The sequence below is a fragment of the Phyllobates terribilis genome, unplaced genomic scaffold, assembly GCF_046119375.1.
Source record: "Phyllobates terribilis strain yellow unplaced genomic scaffold, ASM4611937v1 Scaffold_3__8_contigs__length_932513732, whole genome shotgun sequence".
In the NCBI taxonomy this organism is placed as follows: domain Eukaryota; kingdom Metazoa; phylum Chordata; class Amphibia; order Anura; family Dendrobatidae; genus Phyllobates; species Phyllobates terribilis.
Window position 1 is genome coordinate 580,014,199 of NW_027362763.1, and position 19,605 is coordinate 580,033,803.

At 42.9% G+C, this 19,605-nt stretch overlaps 1 protein-coding gene across 5 annotated transcripts in view; it reads right to left on the reverse strand.

The window, feature by feature from the left end:
• The window catches only part of FMN2 (formin 2), an 872,215-nt gene that overhangs the window by 258,748 nt on the left and 593,862 nt on the right, over window positions 1-19,605 (reverse strand). For 2 of the 5 annotated variants that reach the window (XR_012318035.1, XR_012318037.1), the window contains one exon: window positions 13,646-13,757. The exons of the other annotated variants lie outside the window; for them this stretch is intronic. The gene's annotated coding sequence lies outside the window, so the exon portion shown is untranslated. Of the gene's footprint in view, window positions 1-13,645; window positions 13,758-19,605 lie in introns of those variants that run through there. 5 annotated transcript variants of the gene reach the window in all.

Below are 19,605 nucleotides of genomic sequence, written 5' to 3' on the forward strand. Positions count from 1 at the left end.
AGCCTGTGCTCTGTATCTAACTCTGTTAGTTTGCTTGGTCTACGGACCTCTATGTTCTATATATTTTGTTTGTTCGTCTGTCTGCTACTATTTCTGTTAGGAGGTGTCCCATTGTCCTCCCAGTCCTTAGTACTTGTAGGGATTCCTTCCCCACATCTATAGGTCTCCGTACAGACTAGCTTAGGACTTTAGCAGGTCTGATCGCAGGATCAGGTTCCCTGTTACATCGTAGGGATTCAGCTGAGTTCTATCGTAGGGACAGATCTCCTCTCTTTCCTTAGCTCTGGTAGCAGAACATAACAGTAAGTCCAGCCTGCATATTCTCTAAGGAAAGATTTTTATGTTCCATCATGGTGTCGGTTCAGGATTTGGCTCATCGCCTGCAGGGACTCTCTCTGGAGGTGGCCGAGCTCCGTCAGCACGTGAGTAACTGTCCTGGAGCACATTTCTTGGAGCCTAAGGTATGTTTGCCGGATTTATTTTTTGGTGAACACCGAGAATTTTTTTCATTTAAAAATGCTTGCTTATTGTATTTTCGTTTGAGACCCAAGTCCTCTGGGGATGAATCCCAGCGCATAGGGTTCATAATGTCACTTTTGCGCAAAGAGCCTCAGGAGTGGGCCTTTTCTTTGCAACCTAGTGATACATGCTTCAGATCAGTGGATAGTTTTTTTTCTGCTTTGGGACTATTATATGATGATCCTGACTGTGTCGCATCAGCTGAGACTGAGTTGAGACATTTGAAACAGGGATCAGGTAATGTGGAAAAATATTGTACTCATTTCCGTCGTTGGTCTACTCAAACAGGGTGGAACGATTCTGCTCTGAAAAGTCTATTTCTTGCTGGGCTCAATGAAAGGGTTAAAGACCTGCTAATTGCTTATCCTACACCTGAAGATTTGCAACAGGCTATGCAATTAGCTATACGGGTGGATAGGAGACTGCGTGCTAGGGTTAATGAGAGCAAATCCTCTGCTATGTCAGTTTCTGGTTATGAGAATGTGTGTACTAACAGTGGTGAACCGATGGAGATTGGATCGGTGGCACCTCGCTCTCAAGAAAAAGACCGTAGATTTTCTGAAGGCTTGTGTTTCTATTGCGGAAAATCTGGTCATTTGATTAAAGGCTGTGAGCTTCGTATGAAGAAAGAAAAAAAATGGTCAGTCATGCCCGTATTGCCTGTTTAAATTCCAAGGGTGTATTTTTAGCTGCTTCCACGATTGCTCAGGAAAAATTAATGGAATTTCGGGTGTTTGTTGATTGTGGGTCTACTCTGAATGTAATTGATGGGGGATTCTTGGAAAAACTCAATTTAAAACCCGAACCTTTATCATCCCCCATTGCTGTGGTTTCTGTGGATGGTTCCCCTTTGAAGAATATTACTCTCAAGGTCTGTGAATTTCCTCTCACTATTAATGGTGTTCACCATGAGAAATTGGATTTGGTAGTTTTGAATAACTTGCCTTCTCCAGTAATATTGGGATTGCCCTGGTTAAAATTTCACAATCCTGTACTGGATTGGTCTACCAGTGAAATTAAATCCTGGAGCCATAAATGTTATGACAAGTGTTGTAACGGGCGTATTGCAGCTTTGGATAGGGGAGAATTGCCTGTTCCTATTCAGGATTTTTGGAGAGTTTTTTCTGAGAAGGAATCGCAGGTTTTGCCTCCCCATAGAGACTATGATTGTTCTATTGAATTTGTCCCTGGAGCGACTCTTCCTAAAAGTCGTTTATTTAACCTTACTATTTCTGAGAGGAAGGCTTTGGAGGAATACATACAGACAAGTTTGGCCGCCGGTCACATTAGGCCCTCTAAGTCTCCTGTGGCGGTTGGATTTTTTTTTGTAAAAAAAAAAAGGACGGCGGTTTACATCCTTATCTGGATTTTCGTGAGATTAACAAAATTACTGTACGCAATCCTTACCCACTGCCATTGATTCCTGATCTGTTTAACCAGTTAATGGGGGCCAAGTGGTTCTCTAAAATTGACCTTAAGGGGGCATACAATCTGTTGCGCATGAAGGAGGGTGACGAATGGAAGACTGCTTTTAACACTCCTGTGGGTCATTTTGAGAATCTGGTTATGCCTTTTGGTCTTACTAATGCTCCTGCATTTTTCCAGAATCTTATTAATGACATCCTTAGACCTTTGATCGGCAAAAATGTGGTTGTGTATTTGGATGACATTTTGATTTATTCGCCGGATCTGGAGTCTCATTGGCGGAGCGTACGTGAGGTATTACAGTTATTAATGGACAATTCGCTTTTTGCTAAGCTGGAGAAATGTGAGTTCGCTGTACAGAGAATTCGTTTTTTGGGTTACATTATCTCCAGCGAAGGTTTTGAGATGGACCCGGTTAAAGTTCAAGCTGTACAGGAATGGCCTAGGCCTATTGGTTTGAAATTGATACAGAGGTTTTTAGGTTTCGCCAATTATTACAGAAAATTCATAAAAAATTTTTCTAGTATTGTCAAACCTCTGACCGATCTCACCAGGAAAGGTGCTGATGCGGTTCAGTGGTCTTCTGAGGCCATTGAAGCTTTTGTGTATCTCAAGGAGAGGTTCACCTCTGCTCCCATCCTTATGCAGCCTGATGTGACTAAGCCGTTTTTGGTTGAGGTTGATGCTTCCTCTGTGGGGGTTGGCGCAGTATTGTCTCAGGATAACGGGGATGGATTACATCCCTGTGCCTTTTTTTCAAAAAATTTTTCGGAGACTGAACTGAATTACGATATTGGTAATCGGGAATTATTGGCTATTAAACTTGCATTTGAACACTGGCGCCACTTCTTGGAAGGTGCGGAATTTCCCGTTCAGGTTCTTACGGATCATAAAAATCTGATATATCTTGATGCTGCCAAGCGCCTGAATGCCCGTCAGGCTAGGTGGGCACTGTTTTTCTCGCGGTTTAATTTCTCCGTTACTTACATCCCTGGTACTAAGAATGTTAAGGCGGATGCCTTGTCTCGCAGTTTTTCTCCCATAGTCGGTGCTGAGAAAGAGGAGAACATTTTACAAGAAGGTGTTGTGATAGCTGCTTTGGACTCCGTTTTGGAAGATGAGATTCTTAAAGCACAGGAGAATGCCCCATCTAACACTCCTCATGGGAGGTTGTTTGTGCCTGGGACCTTTAGGAGAGATTTGTTTGTTGAGTGTCACGAATCTCGGTTGGCAGGTCATCCCGGAATCTCTGAGACCAAGAGACTGGTGGGTCACAGTTTTTGGTGGCCTGGATGGCAGAAGGAAGTCATTAAGTGGGTGCGTCAATGTACTATATGTGCTAGATCTAAGTCCTCACATACTCCTGCTGCGGGGTTGCTTTGTCCTTTGGAGGTTCCCAGTGCTCCTTGGACACATTTGGCTATGGACTTTATAACTGACCTTCCCCCCTCTGAGGGTTTTACTGTCATCTGGGTGGTCGTGGACCGTTTTAGCAAGATGTGTCACTTGGTTCCCTTCGTCAAACTGCCCTGCGCTAAAACTCTCGCTAAGGCCTTTGTCAAGGAAATTGTCAGACTTCATGGCGTTCCTACTGACATTGTTTCTGATAGGGGTCCTCAGTTCGTGGCTCGTTTTTGGCGTGCCTTTTGTGACAGGTTGGGAGTTCATTTGTCGTTCTCGTCCGGATATCATCCTGAATCTAATGGCCAGACAGAAAGGAAAAACCAGGATGTTGAGCAGTTCTTGCGTTGTTTTGTGGCAGACAATCAAGAGGGGTGGTCTGAGTTTCTGCCACTTGCTGAATTTGCTCTGAACAATCATACATCTTCTTCTGCTGGTTGTTCGCCTTTTTTTTGTTGTTCTGGGAGACATCCGTCGTTTGGGTTGTTCTCCAAGTTGGGATCTGCCGTGCCTGAGGAGGAGAATTTTTCCGGTGATTTGGAGAGAGTTTGGACGGATGTGCGTGGTAATCTTCAGGAGGCCAACAGAAAATCTAAAGACTACTTTGATAGGAAACGACAGGAGGTTTTGTTCGCTGTTGGTGACATGGTTTGGTTGTCCTCTAGGAATCTGCGGTTGAGGATTCCTTCTAAGAAATTGGGTCCCAAGTTTGTAGGGCCCTTTAAGGTGCTTCAGGTTGTCAACCAATCTGCTGTTAGGTTGGAGGTTCCTACCTCCTGGAGAATTAATCCGGTATTTCATGTCTCTCTGTTAAAAAAAGCTGTTGTGTCGGATGGTGACGCCTCTGCCTCTGTTCCTCCGGTGGTGGAGGACGGGGAATATGAAATTTCTCGCATCCTTAACTCTAGACGGTATAGAGGTAGTTTGCAGTATCTTGTGGCCTGGAAAGGTTTCGGACCCGAGGATAACTCTTGGGTGAGGTCAGATGATGTTTCCGCGTCCAGACTTATCAGAGCGTTTCACAGGAGATTTCCTGATAAGCCTGGTCCTAGGGGATCCGGAGGATCCTCTTAGAAGGGGGGGTACTGTTAGAACCTTGCTCTTAGGTTTTTTCCTTTGCTGGTCACATGACCTTGTTGGCCTATTTAATCCTGCTCCGCCCTTCTGGCTTTGCTGGACTTCATTGTATAACTACTTTCTAGCTAGCCTGTGCTCTGTATCTAACTCTGTTAGTTTGCTTGATCTACGGACCTCTATGTTCTATATATTTTGTTTGTTCGTCTGTCTGCTACTATTTCTGTTAGGAGGTGTCCCATTGTCCTCCCAGTCCTTAGTACTTGTAGGGATTCCTTCCCCACATCTATAGGTCTCCGTACAGACTAGCTTAGGACTTTAGCAGGTCTGATCGCAGGATCAGGTTCCCTGTTACATCGTAGGGATTCAGCTGAGTTCTATCGTAGGGACAGATCTCCTCTCTTTCCTTAGCTCTGGTAGCAGAACATAACAGTTTCCCCCTCTATTGCTAGTGAATACCTGTTCGATGGCATAAACCATTCTCCCTGATGTATCACTATGGTGTTTTTCAATGAAATGTTTTGAAGCTTGAAAGACTCTCTTGAATCTCTCAACTCTTGCTACAGGGAAAATATATATTTTTGTACCATGTTAGCCAGTAGATAGAAAAATATTAAAATTTGAGAGTCCTCAGTGGTTGATACCTTTTAATGGCTAACTGAAAAGATGGTAACAAGTTGCAAGCTTTCAAGACTACTCAGGTCTCATGAGTCATAGTATAACACAAAATCTGAAGAGTCACATATTTATACACAATGGGGCACAGAAATAATATAATAGACACTTACAGGAAACACAGAGCAAAAATTACAGCAATACTACAACAATCTACGGACCCTTCTGATTCATAACAAGGAAAAGAAGTTACACAGATTGTACCTAAATTCAGGACGCTATACAAACAGTTACAAAACAAAGCCAAAACCTGACAACTTGGACAACCACTCCATTCCAGACACAGAAACATCTGTGTCATCAATCTCTCAGATTATACACCCAACAAAGGGGAGCTGACCGTACTTTCTAGGGGACTCTCATTTTGCCCTATTAATGCCCTAGATAAAAGTGAACTCTGCAGTGATATGGAAAATTACTTCAGGAGACGGTGCCTGAGGGAATATTTCAATGCTACAGAAGATTCAGAACCCACCCGAACTGAAGGAAAAGGGATCTTGACAACCAAGAAGAGGTCAGATTGGACACCTCCACCTGGACGAAACCCTCATTTGGATACATATATAGACTCCTTCAGACATGTGATAAAATCCACCATCCTAGACACAAACAGGAGACAAGCATCCAACATCAGTGCCCAGGAGAGAAAGGCCATACAATCTTTGAAAACCAACAAAGAGATCATCATTAAACCTGCTGACATGGGTGGTGCAATAGTCATGATGAACACATCAGTCTATATAAAGGAAGCAAACAGACAACTGATTGACACTCTACAAAAAACTGGAGTCTGACCCTACACATTACTATTACAAGGAACTAAACAAGTTGGTATCTTGTCTGCCTGATGAATCCATAAGAATCAATGACCTGTTACCAGAGAGTCCAAGAATAGGGACATTCTATATGCTTCCCAAAATCCACAAATCTGGAAACCCAGGAAGACCAATCATTTCATGTGTGGGCACCCTTACTGAGCAAGTTTCTGGATGGGCAGAGTGTGCTCTTAAACCCCTGGTAAATATTTCACCCAGCTACATTCAGGACACGACAGACCTACTGAATAAACTAGCAGCAATACGTCCTCTACCAGAAGGAACCATCCTGGCCACCATGGATGTGGAATCATTGTACTCTAATATCCCACACCAGGATGGATTAAATGCCTGCAAAATCTTCATGGAAAATACAGGAATTGATGCTGATTCTGTGGTGAAACTTACAAAATTCATCCTCACCCACAATTACTTTGAATTTGATAACAACATATATCAACAGAAGATTGGTACAGTGAAGGGAAGTAAAATGGCTCCACAGTACGCAAATCTTTTCATGGCCAAACTTGAAAGTGACTTTTTGTCCTCATGTCCAATCAGGGCTCTGGCCTAGTATTGTTTCATTAACGAGATTTTAATCATCTGGACGGGGTCTGAGCAACAGCTGAAGACATTCCATGAACACTTTAATCAATTTGATCCCACCATCAACCTAACACTCAACTACTCCAGTACTGAAATTACCTTTTTGGACACCATCATCAAGCTACAGAACAATGACATAGACATCCCTGTACCGGAAGCCAATCGACCGTCCAACATACCTTAAATGGGACCATTTCCATCCAAAACACATAAAAAAAAACTCTATGCCAAGTCATCAGATACAATCAGATATGTTCCAACCCTATGGATAGAGACAAACACCTTGGTGGCCTCAGAAAGACCTTTTTGAATCAGGGCTACCATCCAAGAACAATTGAGAACCAGATTACAAGAGCCATCAGAATATCAAGGAATCATCTCCTACATTACAAGACTAAACAAGAAAAAAAACGGGTGCCTCTAGTAGTCACCTACAATCCAAATCTGGAGGTGCTAAGGAGAGCTGCATGAAAACTACAACCCTTACTACAAAAAGATGCCCAATTACAATCCATATTTTCAGACCCCGCACTTCTGTATTTCGGGCAGCCCCCAAATTTAAGAAGCATTATTTTCAGAAGCTCCCTGTCATCTCCATCAGCTACAGGTACCTTTCCCTGAAACCAGAAAAAAAATGTAAAACCTGTCCATTTATAATGACCACAGACAAGATAAAGATCCCCAATTCACATCAGGACTACAAGATCCCAGGTACTTTCAGCTGCATCACATCTAATGTAGTGTACTTAATTATATGTACCAAATGTCCAGCTGGGGGTCTGTATGTAGGGGAGACAGGGCAAAAACTTAGGACAAGGAAGAATTGTCATCGCCACACAATAAAAGAAAAAATAGATCTAACTGTGGCCAAACATTTTTGTTTCCCTAATCACAACATCAAAGACATTAAATTATTGGTATTACAAGGTAACTTCACATCTCAGAAAGACAAAAAAGTTTAGGAATATAAACTGATGGTGACCTTTGACACCTTCAGAGCAAGAATGAATGTGTCGCATGGATTTATGTCATTCTACATCAACTAAGGAATGTGGTCCTCAGAACTTTGGGGTCATCATAACCCTGGAGCAGACCTCAATCACCGGACAATAAAACTTTCATAGTCCTTATCTATGAACTAATCCAATATTTACGGCCAGAACTGTTTATCTTTTCCCCACAGTAATAGCTCTGCTTTACGTTACCTGTCTCATCTATTACATTATTTCTGTGTCCCATTGTGTATAAATATGTGACTCTTCAGATTTTGTGTTATACTATGCCTGATGAAAAGACCTGAGTAGTCTCGAAAGCTTGCAACCTGTTACCATCTTTTCAGTTAGCCATTAAAAGGTATCAACCACTGAGGACTCTCAAATCTTAATATGTTTCAATTCTCTTGAGAATTTTCATGGTTGTTTATGTCATTGATACAGTGGGTATGGAAAGTATTCAGACCCCTTTACATTTTTCACTCTTTCATTGCAGCCATTTGGTAAATTCTAAAAAGTTTATTTTTTTCTCATTAAAGTACACTCTGCACCCCATCTTGACTGAAAAAAAACAGAAATGTAGAAATTTTTGCAAATTTATTAAAAAAGAAAAACTGAAATATCACATGGTCATAAGTATTCAGACCCTTTGCTCAGTATTGAGTAGAAACACACTTTTGAGCTAGTACAGCTATGAGTCTTCTTGGGAATGATGCAACAAGTTTTTCACACCTGGATTTGGGGATCCTCTGCCATTCTTCCTTGCAGATCCTCTCCAGTTCCGTCAGGTTGGATGGTGAACATTGGTGGACAGCCATTTTCAGGTCTCTCCAGAGATGCTCAATTGGGTGTAGGTCAGGGCTCTGGCTGGGCCAGTCAAGAATGGTCACAGAGTTGTTCTGAAGCCACTCCTTTGTTATTTTAGCTGTGTGCTTAGGGTCATTGTCTTGTTGGAAGGTGAACCTTTGGCCAAGTCTGAGGTCCAGAGCACTCTGGAAGAGGTTTTCATCCAGGATATCTCTGTAATTGGCTGTATTCATGTTTCCTTCAATTGCAACCAGTCGTCCTGTCCCTGCAGCTGAAAAACACCCTCATAGCATGATGCTGCCACCACCATGTTTCACTGTTGGGATTGTATTGGGCAGGTGATGAGCAGTGCCTGGTTTTCTCCACACATACCGCTTAGAATTATTACCAAAAAGTTCTATCTTCGTCTCATCAGACCAGATAATCTTATTTCTCATAGTCTGGGAGTCCTTCATGTGTTTTTGAGCAAACTCTATGCGGGCTTTCATATGTCTTGAACTGAGGAGAGGCTTCCGTCAGGCCACTCTACCATAAAGGCCCGACTGGTGGAGGGCTACAGTGATAGTTGACTTTGTAGAACTTTCTCCCATCTCCCTACTGCATGTCTGGAGCTCAGCCACAGTAATCTTGGGGTTCTTCTTTACCTCTCTCACCAAGGCTCTTCTCCCACGATTGCTCAGTTTGGCTGGATGGCCAGGTCTAGAAAGACTTATGCTGGTCCCACACTTCTTCCATTTAAGGATTATGGAGGCCACTGTGCTCTTAGGAACCTTGAGTAATGCAGAATTGTTTTGGTAACCTTGGCCAGATCTGTGCCTTGCCATAATTCTGTCACGGAGCTCCTTGAGCAGTTCCTTTAAGCTTATGATTCTCATTTGGTCTGACATGCACTGTGAGCTGTGAGGTCTTATATAGACAGATGTGTGCCTTTCCAAATCAAGTCCTATCAGTTTAATTAAACACAGCTAGACTCCAATGAAGGAGTAGAACCATCTCAAGGAGGATCACAAGGAAATGGACAGCATGTGACTTAAATATGAGTGTCTGAGCAAAGGGTCAGAATACTTATGGCCATGTGATATTTTAGTTTTTCTTTTTTAGTAAATTTGCAATAATGTATACAGTTTTGTTTTTTTTTCAGTCAAGATGGGGTGCAGAGTGTACTTTAATGAGAAAAAAAAATTAACTTTTTAAAATTTACCGAATGGCTGCAATGAAACAAAAAGTTAAAAATTTAAAGGGGTCTGAATACTGTCCGTACCCACTGTATGTCGCACACTGCGCAAGTTGTGAGAATTCATTAGTCTGTAGTCACATTGAAGGAGTTGTCCAGTTTTGTGATGAAAGCTATAGTCACTCAATTATAAAATTTAGCACGGTAACATTCCCAATCCTAACAGACTGTCATATTCTCACTATCAGGATTCAGCTCTGCTGCAGTAACAGCTTAGTTTAATATTACACAGCAGAAAAAGCTCCCAGCATATATGCATAGCGGTCATTAGGATGGGGACAAACTGAGAAACTGTCCATGACTCCATCCCCAAAAGGGTCCCCAGCCTTTAAGAGCCAGAATATGTAGAGATAATTACAGTCCTGCTTTATCAGTGCAGTTCCTGCAGTTAGAAGTGAAGGACTTTTGGTGACAACATAGTCATGTGACCTAAAGTATTTCACCCTGCAAGAATATGAAGGAACTGAAGTTGAGGAGAAAGCCTGGTAAGTCCTCTACACTATGTGTCTGTGTCTGGCATGGGGCGTGTATGTAATGTAAAGGAGTGGAGAAGCTGCCCACACTTCATAAGATACCAATCCCAACAAAGATCTTCACTTTACTTAGAGAACCCAACAACTCCTCCATTTGGAGTACTAGAAACATTAATAAACAACTTAATAATGACCTAGAAATAATCGAAACCAACAATATAAATAATTGGTGAAAAATCTTAAAATTAACTTTCTAATAAAGGACTGGGAAAAAGCTTTACAAATTTCATATAAGTCGAACCTTTGAGCTACTCTCCATGAAATATTACAAATTACTAACCAGATGGTACCTCGTCCCTCAAAGAATTCATAACATTTTTTCATACCACTCTACCCTTTGCTGGATAGAATGTGGTGCCAACAGACACTTGAAACATCTCTTTTGGCATTGGATAAATTTCAAACATCTTTGTGGGGAAGTGGAATCTTTAATTCATGATATCATTGGTAGTCCTCTTACACTAAAGTGGGGAAAATAAGTATTTGATACACTGTTGATTTTGCAAGTTTTTCCACCTACAAAGAAAGGAGAGGTCTGTAATTTTTATCATAGGTACACTCCAACTGTAAGAGACAGTATATAAAAATAAAAAACAGAAAATCACATTGTATGATTTTAAAATAATTAAATTGCATTTTATTGCATGAAATCAGGATTGCTCCTGTTTGAACTTGTTCTCTGTATAAAAAACACCTGTCCACACACTCACACTCCAACCTCTGCACCATGGCCAAGACCAAAAAGCTGTCTAAGTACACATGGGACAATATTGTAGACCTGCACAAGGCTGGGATGGGCTACAGGACAATAGGAAAGAAGCTTGGTGAGAAGGCAACAATTGTTGGCACAATTATTAGAAAATGGAAAAAACACAAGATGACTGTCAATCTTCCTCAGTCTGGGGCTCATTGCAAGATCTCACCTCTTGGGGTAAGGATGATTCTGAGAAAGGTCAGGAATTAGCCCAGAACTACATGATAGGATCTGGTCAATGACCTGAAGAGAGCTGGGACCACAGTCTCAAACATTACCATTAGTAACACACTACGTCGTCATGGATTAAACTCCTGCAGGGCACGCAAGGTCCCTCAGCTCACACCAGCTCATGTCCAGGCCCATTTTAAGTTCACTAATGACCATCTGGTTGATCCAGAGAAGGCATGGGAGAAGGTCATGTGGTCCAATGAGATCAAAACAAAACTTTTTGGTATCAACTCCACTCGCTGTGTTTGGAGGAAGAAGGATGAGTAAAACACCAAGAACATTGTCCCAACCGTGAAGCATAGTGGAGGAATCATCATGCTTTGGAGAAGCTTCTCCACAAAGGGGGCAGGACGACTGCACTGTATTGAAGTGGATGGGGTCATGCATCACAAGATTTTGGCCAACAACCGCCTTCCCTCAATAAGAGCATTGAAAATGGGTCGTGGCTGGGTCTTCCAGATTGACAATGACTGAAACACAGCCAGAGCAACTAAGGAGTCTCTCCGTAAGAAGCATTTCAAGGTCCTGGAGTGGCCTAGCCAGTCTCTAGACCTGAGTCCAATAGAAAATCTTTGGAGGGAGCTGAAACTCAATATTGCCCAACAACAACCCCGAAATCTGAAAGATCTGGAGAAGATCTGTATGGGGGAGTGGGTCAAAATTAGAGATGAACGAACATGTTCAAAAAAAGTTTGCCAATTTCAAATTAGGCACAAATGTTAAACATTCAGATTTGTGACCGGACACCCGAGCGTTTTTACTTAAAATCGGCAAAATTCAGTAAAAGTGCGGGAAATGATTGTGTTTCCACTACAGTATTTTTATCACTTTGGCTAGGATAGTGGTGCTGTATGATAAGCAGGGGGTAGGTGTTTAAAGAGGGGAGGGGGTCGGGAGTGGTCAGAGGAGCGGCGTGCTGGTAATCTAATTTTTTTAATCTTAACTTAATGTGTGCAGATTGCGGCAAGCCAATCAGGGCGCAGGAACCATCCACAATGTCTAGGCACAAGGGCTTGAGCCATTGGCTGCTATCACATGTCCATCTCCATATAAAGAGCGGACATGTTGTTTTAGCCCCATTTTTGTTAGTATATCAGCGCAGAGAGGATGCTCCTGACGCTGCTCCTGGATACTGAAAGATTTTAGATAGAAGCAACCGCCTAGCTAACTAAGTTGGATGGTTTAGATAGATAGGATCCTGTGTGGCTGTGAAACTGACCTTCCAGCAGATCAATAGTTTTTGCCATTAGTGAGGTCCAGACAGACAGCAGGGCACATTTCAGCATAGAACTCTGTTGTGCTCTGCTTATATTGTGCTCCATGCATGAATACACCCTTGAAACGCTATTTTTTTCTGTTCCTATTGTGCTACATAGAGCAGGTCACATCTCAGCTTGAATTTTTTTGGCGCATATATTCTATTGTACACAGGCCTCATCCACAGTAAAAAATTGAATTTTTTGTTGTTAATAGCGTGCTCCCACCACACTATCTGAGCAACAGGAGTGGGAAAAAGCGAGGTCATGGTGGAAGGGGTAATAGGCTTGGTGTTCAAGGTGTACGTGGGGTAGGTGGTAATGTTAGTGAAAGCTCTAGTGAACAAACACAGTCACATCATATCCAAAGACAACTGACAACTTCTGTTACTGGAAGAGCTACCCCACTCCCTTTCTTTGGCAGCCGCACAGTGGTATGCCTTGTTGATGAGGGCCAGAAAGAGCATGCGCTCCAGTGGATGGCAAGCGCTGCTTCTCCTCAGCATCACACACAGTACAGTCCACTGAGGAGGCACCCCAATTACCCTTGCTTGCCTCTGTGTCACAACTCGCCAACTGCCCAACTGACTGTAGGGAACCACAGATGGGTGAGTCTGCAGAGCTGTTTACACATGCTATGCCATGGGCATCAGAAGTCTACTCTTTATAGATTCACAGAGTCAAGAGGAGGAAAGCATCTGCACCGATGCACAATTTTTTTTTTAGGTTTGATCTGGGGCAGGACAAAGTAGGGTCTGAGGAGCATCCTGACCTTCCTCACAAGACGTTAACCCCAAGGGGGTGATTCTGATGAGATTCAGATACTTGAGGCTCACTCGGACAGTACTGTGCTGTCAGGGCAGGAAGAGGAGGAGGGTGACAATCAGGGCGAGGAGTGGGATAACACAGAGGATGATGATGAGGCTGTAGATCCCTCTTGGTGTGAACCCAGAGGCATACACAGCTGAGTAGCTCATCTGAGGAGGTGGAGAAGGAGGAAGACGAGGAGGTTATGTTGTGCCCTACGGCGCAGACATGTAGTGATGCAACCACGACGAGCACTGCATCCTTAGCCCCAACTGTGGCTGTGGCCAGCAGCGGTCGCGGGTCTGCAGCTCGCAGTTGCGGCAAGGGTTGCCTTAGCCTGGGCCTTTGACACAGCAAAGGATAAGCCAACTCACGTTATCTGCCAACTTTTTAAATTAAAACTCAGTAGAGGGAAAAAGTGCAATAATTGGACTACTAAATGCATGACCCTTCACATGTGCAATCAACATGCGTTACTCTGGCAATCTCACTGCGATAAAATGCAGACCAGCGGACCTCACCAACCATCGGCCACCCCATCAAACTCATCTGCTGCTTCTTCCGCCTCCTCTGTTATCGTACCAAGCATTGTCACGCAGGTCTCCGACTGCAGAACCTCTGATTGTTGCTGTAACGGAAGCAGACATACCTACTGTTTTTGACTGATCTCAGAACGCGTACACAACAACTTTATCAATGCACCGTAATATCTCCATATGCACCTCACTTACGATCCAGCAGTTTGTCCAGTTCACCGTACTCCGCCCTCTCTCAGCACTGCAGCCAGCCCTTGGTCCCATAGTTGTGGTCACATAAAAGATTGTTTCATCTTACACATGACAAAGCGAAGAGGTTGAACTCCACCATCTCCAAACTGTTGGCCACGGAAATTCTGCCTTTCCGCCTGGTAGATACAGACGGTTTCTCAAAGCTCATGGCTGTCGCAGTCCCCCAGTACCAGTTGCCCAGTCGCCATTACTTCTCTAACAAAGCTGTGCCTGAGCTAAACCAGCATGTTGCAAACAACATCACCCATACCTTGACTAAATCTATGTCTGCCAGGGTGCATTTCACCACAGACACCTTGGCGAGTAAGCATAGCCAAGAACGTTACATCTTGCTGACTGGGCACTGGGTGGCTGTGGGGGCAGGCAGGGAAGGGGCTGCTCCACAAGTCTTGGAATCCACAAGGCTTACAGGGCAAACATCTAGATTTCACACTTCTTCCACTGCTTCTGCCAACTTCATCTCCTCAAGGGCCTCCATTTGCACCCTCAACCTCTGCCTTAACGAGACACACGTTCTAGCAGTGCAGAGTAACTCCCCACCACCTCCGTACTGCGCAGTCAGGGTTCACTGCAATCAGGCAGTCTTCAAATTAATATGCCATGGAGATCGCAGTCATACAGCTAAAGAGTTGTGGACAGCTATCCAGGCTGAGATTGAGCAATAGCATTTTCTGCTGAACCTGGTGTCGGGGAAGGCCATGTGCAATAACGGTGCAAACCTGGTAGCAGTCCTACGCCAAGGCAAGCTCACACACATAAATATGCAAAATAGGACAACTAGATTCATTTCAAATATAATATTCTATTCAAGAAAACAATGAGGATAACCACTATCACTTGTACTAATTCTCATCCCTTATTAGAATAAATCAATAACTGAAAATTCATGTATTTTCATAATTTTATTATATCAAGAATTTTTATTTCACAAACAGCAGACACCCCTTATATATAAAATTTGCCCCTAAAAAAAGACCCATTTAAAAAATTGAGGCAGTGTGGTTCTAGGTAATAATATGGTATGGCAACATAGTTAATTCATGGACCAAAGGCCATGGACATAATACAAAATTGCCATAAGAATTCAGTACATGTATTATCAAGTGTGATTACATAAGTAATAGATATCCTAAATAACATGTAAATATGGCTAATACCAGTATAACGTATTATTGATAACACTGTCAAATACACAATGTAAAGAGATCAGGGAGCCAGCTTATAGGTCATATATACAGATATCAAGGTGTATAACATCATCTCAATGGGTCAGAAAAATAGACTAGTTATTAGTACACAAAAACCACCCAGAGGTAGATCATAAAAATAGTACCCAGAGAGTTATATCATAAACCCCAAGGTTTGGTGGAGTTCACACACATTCACATGTGTGTGAAGCTCACACACATGCCTCACGTCGTCAACCTGGTGGTACAGCGATTTCTCCGCCACTATCCTGGCCTGGAAGAGCTGCTGCAGAAAGCAAGAAAGTTGTGTTCTCACTTCTGCCGTTCGCACCCCTCAGGACATCAACTTGCACCGATACAGAGGACTTTGTCCATGCCAGTTAACCGGTTGGTATGTGATGTGCCAACACGGTGGAATTCGCCTCTGCACATATTGCAGCGACTGTGGCAGCAGCAACGCGCCCTGACGCAGCATGTCATGACGTATGGCCTGGGCAGTACAAACGTGGGGCATATGAAGTTTACTGAGGAGTGGGCACAGATTAAGGACCTCTGCACCCTTCTGCACAGTTTCGAAATGGCTACTAAGATGGTTAGCGGTGACGATGCCATCAGCATCACTATTCCGGTCATCTACATGCTGGAGCAGACTTTGAATAGCCTGCAGGAGGAGGCAGTAATCCCAGAGGAAGAGAAGGATGCGGAAGGGACTGTCGTCACACAGGCGGGTGCCAAAGGAGGGTGGATTACAGTGATCAAGGGGGGCTGGTGATACCACACAAACTGTTAGTGAAGGTGCAGGAGCCAAGGAACAAATGGAGGAGGGAGAGGTGATGGGCGAGCAACAGTCAGGAGATGAAGAGGATAATCATCCCCTCTGTTGTTCGTGGTTGGCGGGAAGGGACAGAGGAAACAAGCATCAGTGTTACCCAGCCACCAACATAGCATGGGTTTGGACTTCATGGAAGAGCCCGACATATGAGTGCCTTCTTGTTGCACTATCGGCAACATGATCCCTGTATAGTTAGGATTCGAAATACTGCTGACTATTTGGTTGCCACTCTGTTAGATCCATGTTATAACAGTAAATTTTGCCAGATACTTCCTTTCCTAGAAAGGGACCCGTGAATACTAGAATATCGAAACACGCTTTTACACAACCTTGATAGGTTTTCCCCAAGACGGCAGTGAGGCACACAGTGTGCATCGCAGCTATAGACTTCCAACCTCTGACACGTCAATTCGTCAACGACAAAACATTAGCCGCAGCAGCAGTGTAAGTGGCAGAAGCAATTTCTGTAAGATCTTTCACACATTTTTTTACACCAACTAGTGCACCAGCACAACAGAGTACAAGTCTGACACGTGGTGAGCTCGCCTGTCACACCTTGGAGGTTTTATAATGCCGTGCAGCCAGCGTTCTCTCAGAACGTGACTTCAGAGCTGCTGGTGCTGTCCTGATGGATAACCGCAGCCGGCTGTCCCCTGAAAGTGTAGACCGTTTAATTTTCATCAAGATAAACAAGTCATGGTTCTCCAAGGACTTTTACACCACAATCGCAGACTGTACAGACTAGACGATGTAGTAGTTTTTAGTGTGCTGCAATGATCTCGCGTAATTGCAGTTTGTGATATCTTTAGCCTGGCTTCTGTGCCTCCTGTTGCTGCTGCAGACGTTAACACTAATTTTTCTGCCATCTGCTGAGCATAAAAGCAGGTTGAGCTGTTGCATGTGGTATCAGGGCTCCCAGCACGGCAGACCTACACCGATCTCTCACCCACCTTGTCTTAATTTGAAGCTTATTTCAAAGTTGTAAATGCTGGACCAGACTCTGAACTCATGCATGGCCCATGGCTGATTGCTGCTGTGCCATTATAAAATTTGTACTGTGGGGCCACTTTCCTGGTGTCTGCCCTAATTTAATCTGTTTTGGCAGCTTTTGGGCCCGTTTGAAGGTGTTGTGTATGCGTTTGATTTTGCCTCCCATTGAATCCAATGGGGTTTGGATATGTTTGGCGAATGTTTGACGAATTAATCGGCGAATATTGCAAATTTGACGATCGTGAACTGAACCGAACATTGAAATGTTTGCTCATCTCTAGCTTTTAGCTGCTTTTAGAATAGGGACAGGTGCTAGATGTTACCATCAGCTGGAAAGGAGTGTTCATTCTGGTCATATGCATATCTTCCACAGTGCATAATGTGATTGATGTTTTGCATGCATTCATTGACAGCTTCATAATTTTTACAGTGATCTGTACTCAGATTAATCAAGGTTGACAGAAATTTATCATAGTTGACAAAAATATACTGATTTAATGTGTCGTCCACAGTTGCACTGCAGCTTCTGTATGTAAGAGGTAGTGGTGGGAGACTTGACGCTACTGGAGCTAGAATTACTACTTCAGAACTCTCCACTGCTTTGTTTCCATCCATTTTTGGGTGCTTCTTGAATTAGGTTTGGGGGCATTGTCCTGTTACCCCTAAAAAATTTGAATCTCCACAATAATTGACTAGAATTACTGTGTTTTTTTTATTTGTAAGCCACACATTCCATTTACAGTAAACAGTTGAGAATGATGTGGGTTACCAAAAAGCTATATCTTGGTCATATCTGTCCCCAAGATGCCTGCTGGCCCTCTAACAATAGTGGAGGCCACCTGCTGACACCCTAGAAATTATGAGGGCCGCCTGCTGGACATCAATAAATTGTGAGTGCTGCTTCACAACAACAATAGTGAGGGCTGATTGCTGGTCCTTTAACAATAGTGAGGGATGTCTGATGGCCCTGTAAAAATAGGCTTTATGACTTTCAGAGTCCCACTTTCATGAATGAAACAGGATGTGTCTGATCCGGTCTCACACACACCACATGGCCAGATAAGGTAGTAAAATGTTAAAATGACAGTTACTGGTGAATGTATTTTTCACCATGGAAAGCAATGCAAAAGTGCAAAAACGCATCAAAAACACTACGTGTGAACATAGCCCAAGGTGTGGAGCAGCATTTTTGTTTTTGGTTATTTATTCTGCCTTATATACAAGAAATTACCCTGGAAAGAATGTTTCTTAACATTTTTTTCCAGTAAAATACATTTTAGCTTCATTTTTGTATGTTTTCTTGTGAGTCCGTAAAAGTGGCGTAATACTCTGATAACATTGTTCACACCAGTGACCTGGGATTCAGAGATGCTTCCCCATGCTGTTCTCATGTCATTTCAGCATGGTTTCTACCGATTTCACCAATTTTTTAAGCCCCAACCAGACCTCCAAGGGGGGCCGCCGGAAAAATGCTTGAGTTTTCCATTGACTTACATTGGGCTCGTTACTCAGGGTTACGATTTACTCGACCCAAGCAACGAGCACCCAAACATTTTAGTGCTCGCTCATCACTAACTACCAACAATCTGATAGCTACCTTTTGCAAGCACAAAGATCCCCCTACAATAGAATATATTATTGAAAGATAACATCTATTAACATAACTACGCTCTTAAAAAATGATAGTATTGCAAAATATGAAAAAAATTGGTCTCTCTAGAATACAAAAATTTGGGACAACTTTGATCTAATTGTTTTGCAGTACTATCTCTCAGGCAGTCAACAACCTTTTAGGTATCCTATAAACATCAGAATTTAGATGCAATTTTTAGTATAAAATTTACCGATCAATTGTTCAACCGTTAAGTAGTTCTGACTCCCTCTTCCCTTCCTTTCCCTTTTTCCCCTGCTTTTCCTGTATCCTTGCCTCCTTCTGCCTCCCCTAAACCTGTTATTATTTATCTCAACAACTTCAATCTCCTTGTCCTACCCTCTCCAGCCCAGTTATTTTACTATAATATATATATATATATATATATATATATATATATATATATATATATATATATATATACACAGTATTTATACATAAACCTAAAAAAATTATTGGAAAAAAAAGATGTAGTAGCACAACAAGGAATATGTGGCCCTCATCAAATGGACTATGAGATTAGTAGTGAGGAGTCGTACCGATGCACCTCAGCAAGTGAGGTCCTCACAGATCAACTGGGCATTGAGAATAGCTGTGAGGGGCAGCTGTGACACACCCAAGTGTTCCTCACAGGGGAAGACTTCCCAGAATGGTTTGCTGGTCTTATGTAAAAAGTAATGTAATGCCAAGTGTAACTGTAAAAGTCCCTGCCTCTGGATTGTGCAGAAGAAGTATCCATGAAGTGTCTCCTATCTGATGTATATACTTCTCATTAAGTTGTGTAGTAAAGAAAAGTTTATTCTTGGACTCTGGTCTCCCTCATTCACATCTGCCTCATCTGGTCCTTTTATGCCAAGTCTGCAGAGGTGTATCGACCAGGTAACCGTACACACCCAGTAGTCGGCCCATTTTCCTGTAGCGTGTAGGGGCACGGATGAGGACTACCTCCTCCTCCACACGTCACAGTAACATACAAAGTGTGTGTAACATGCAGGGTTTGTAATATAAGTTAATAAAAAAAGAGTTGA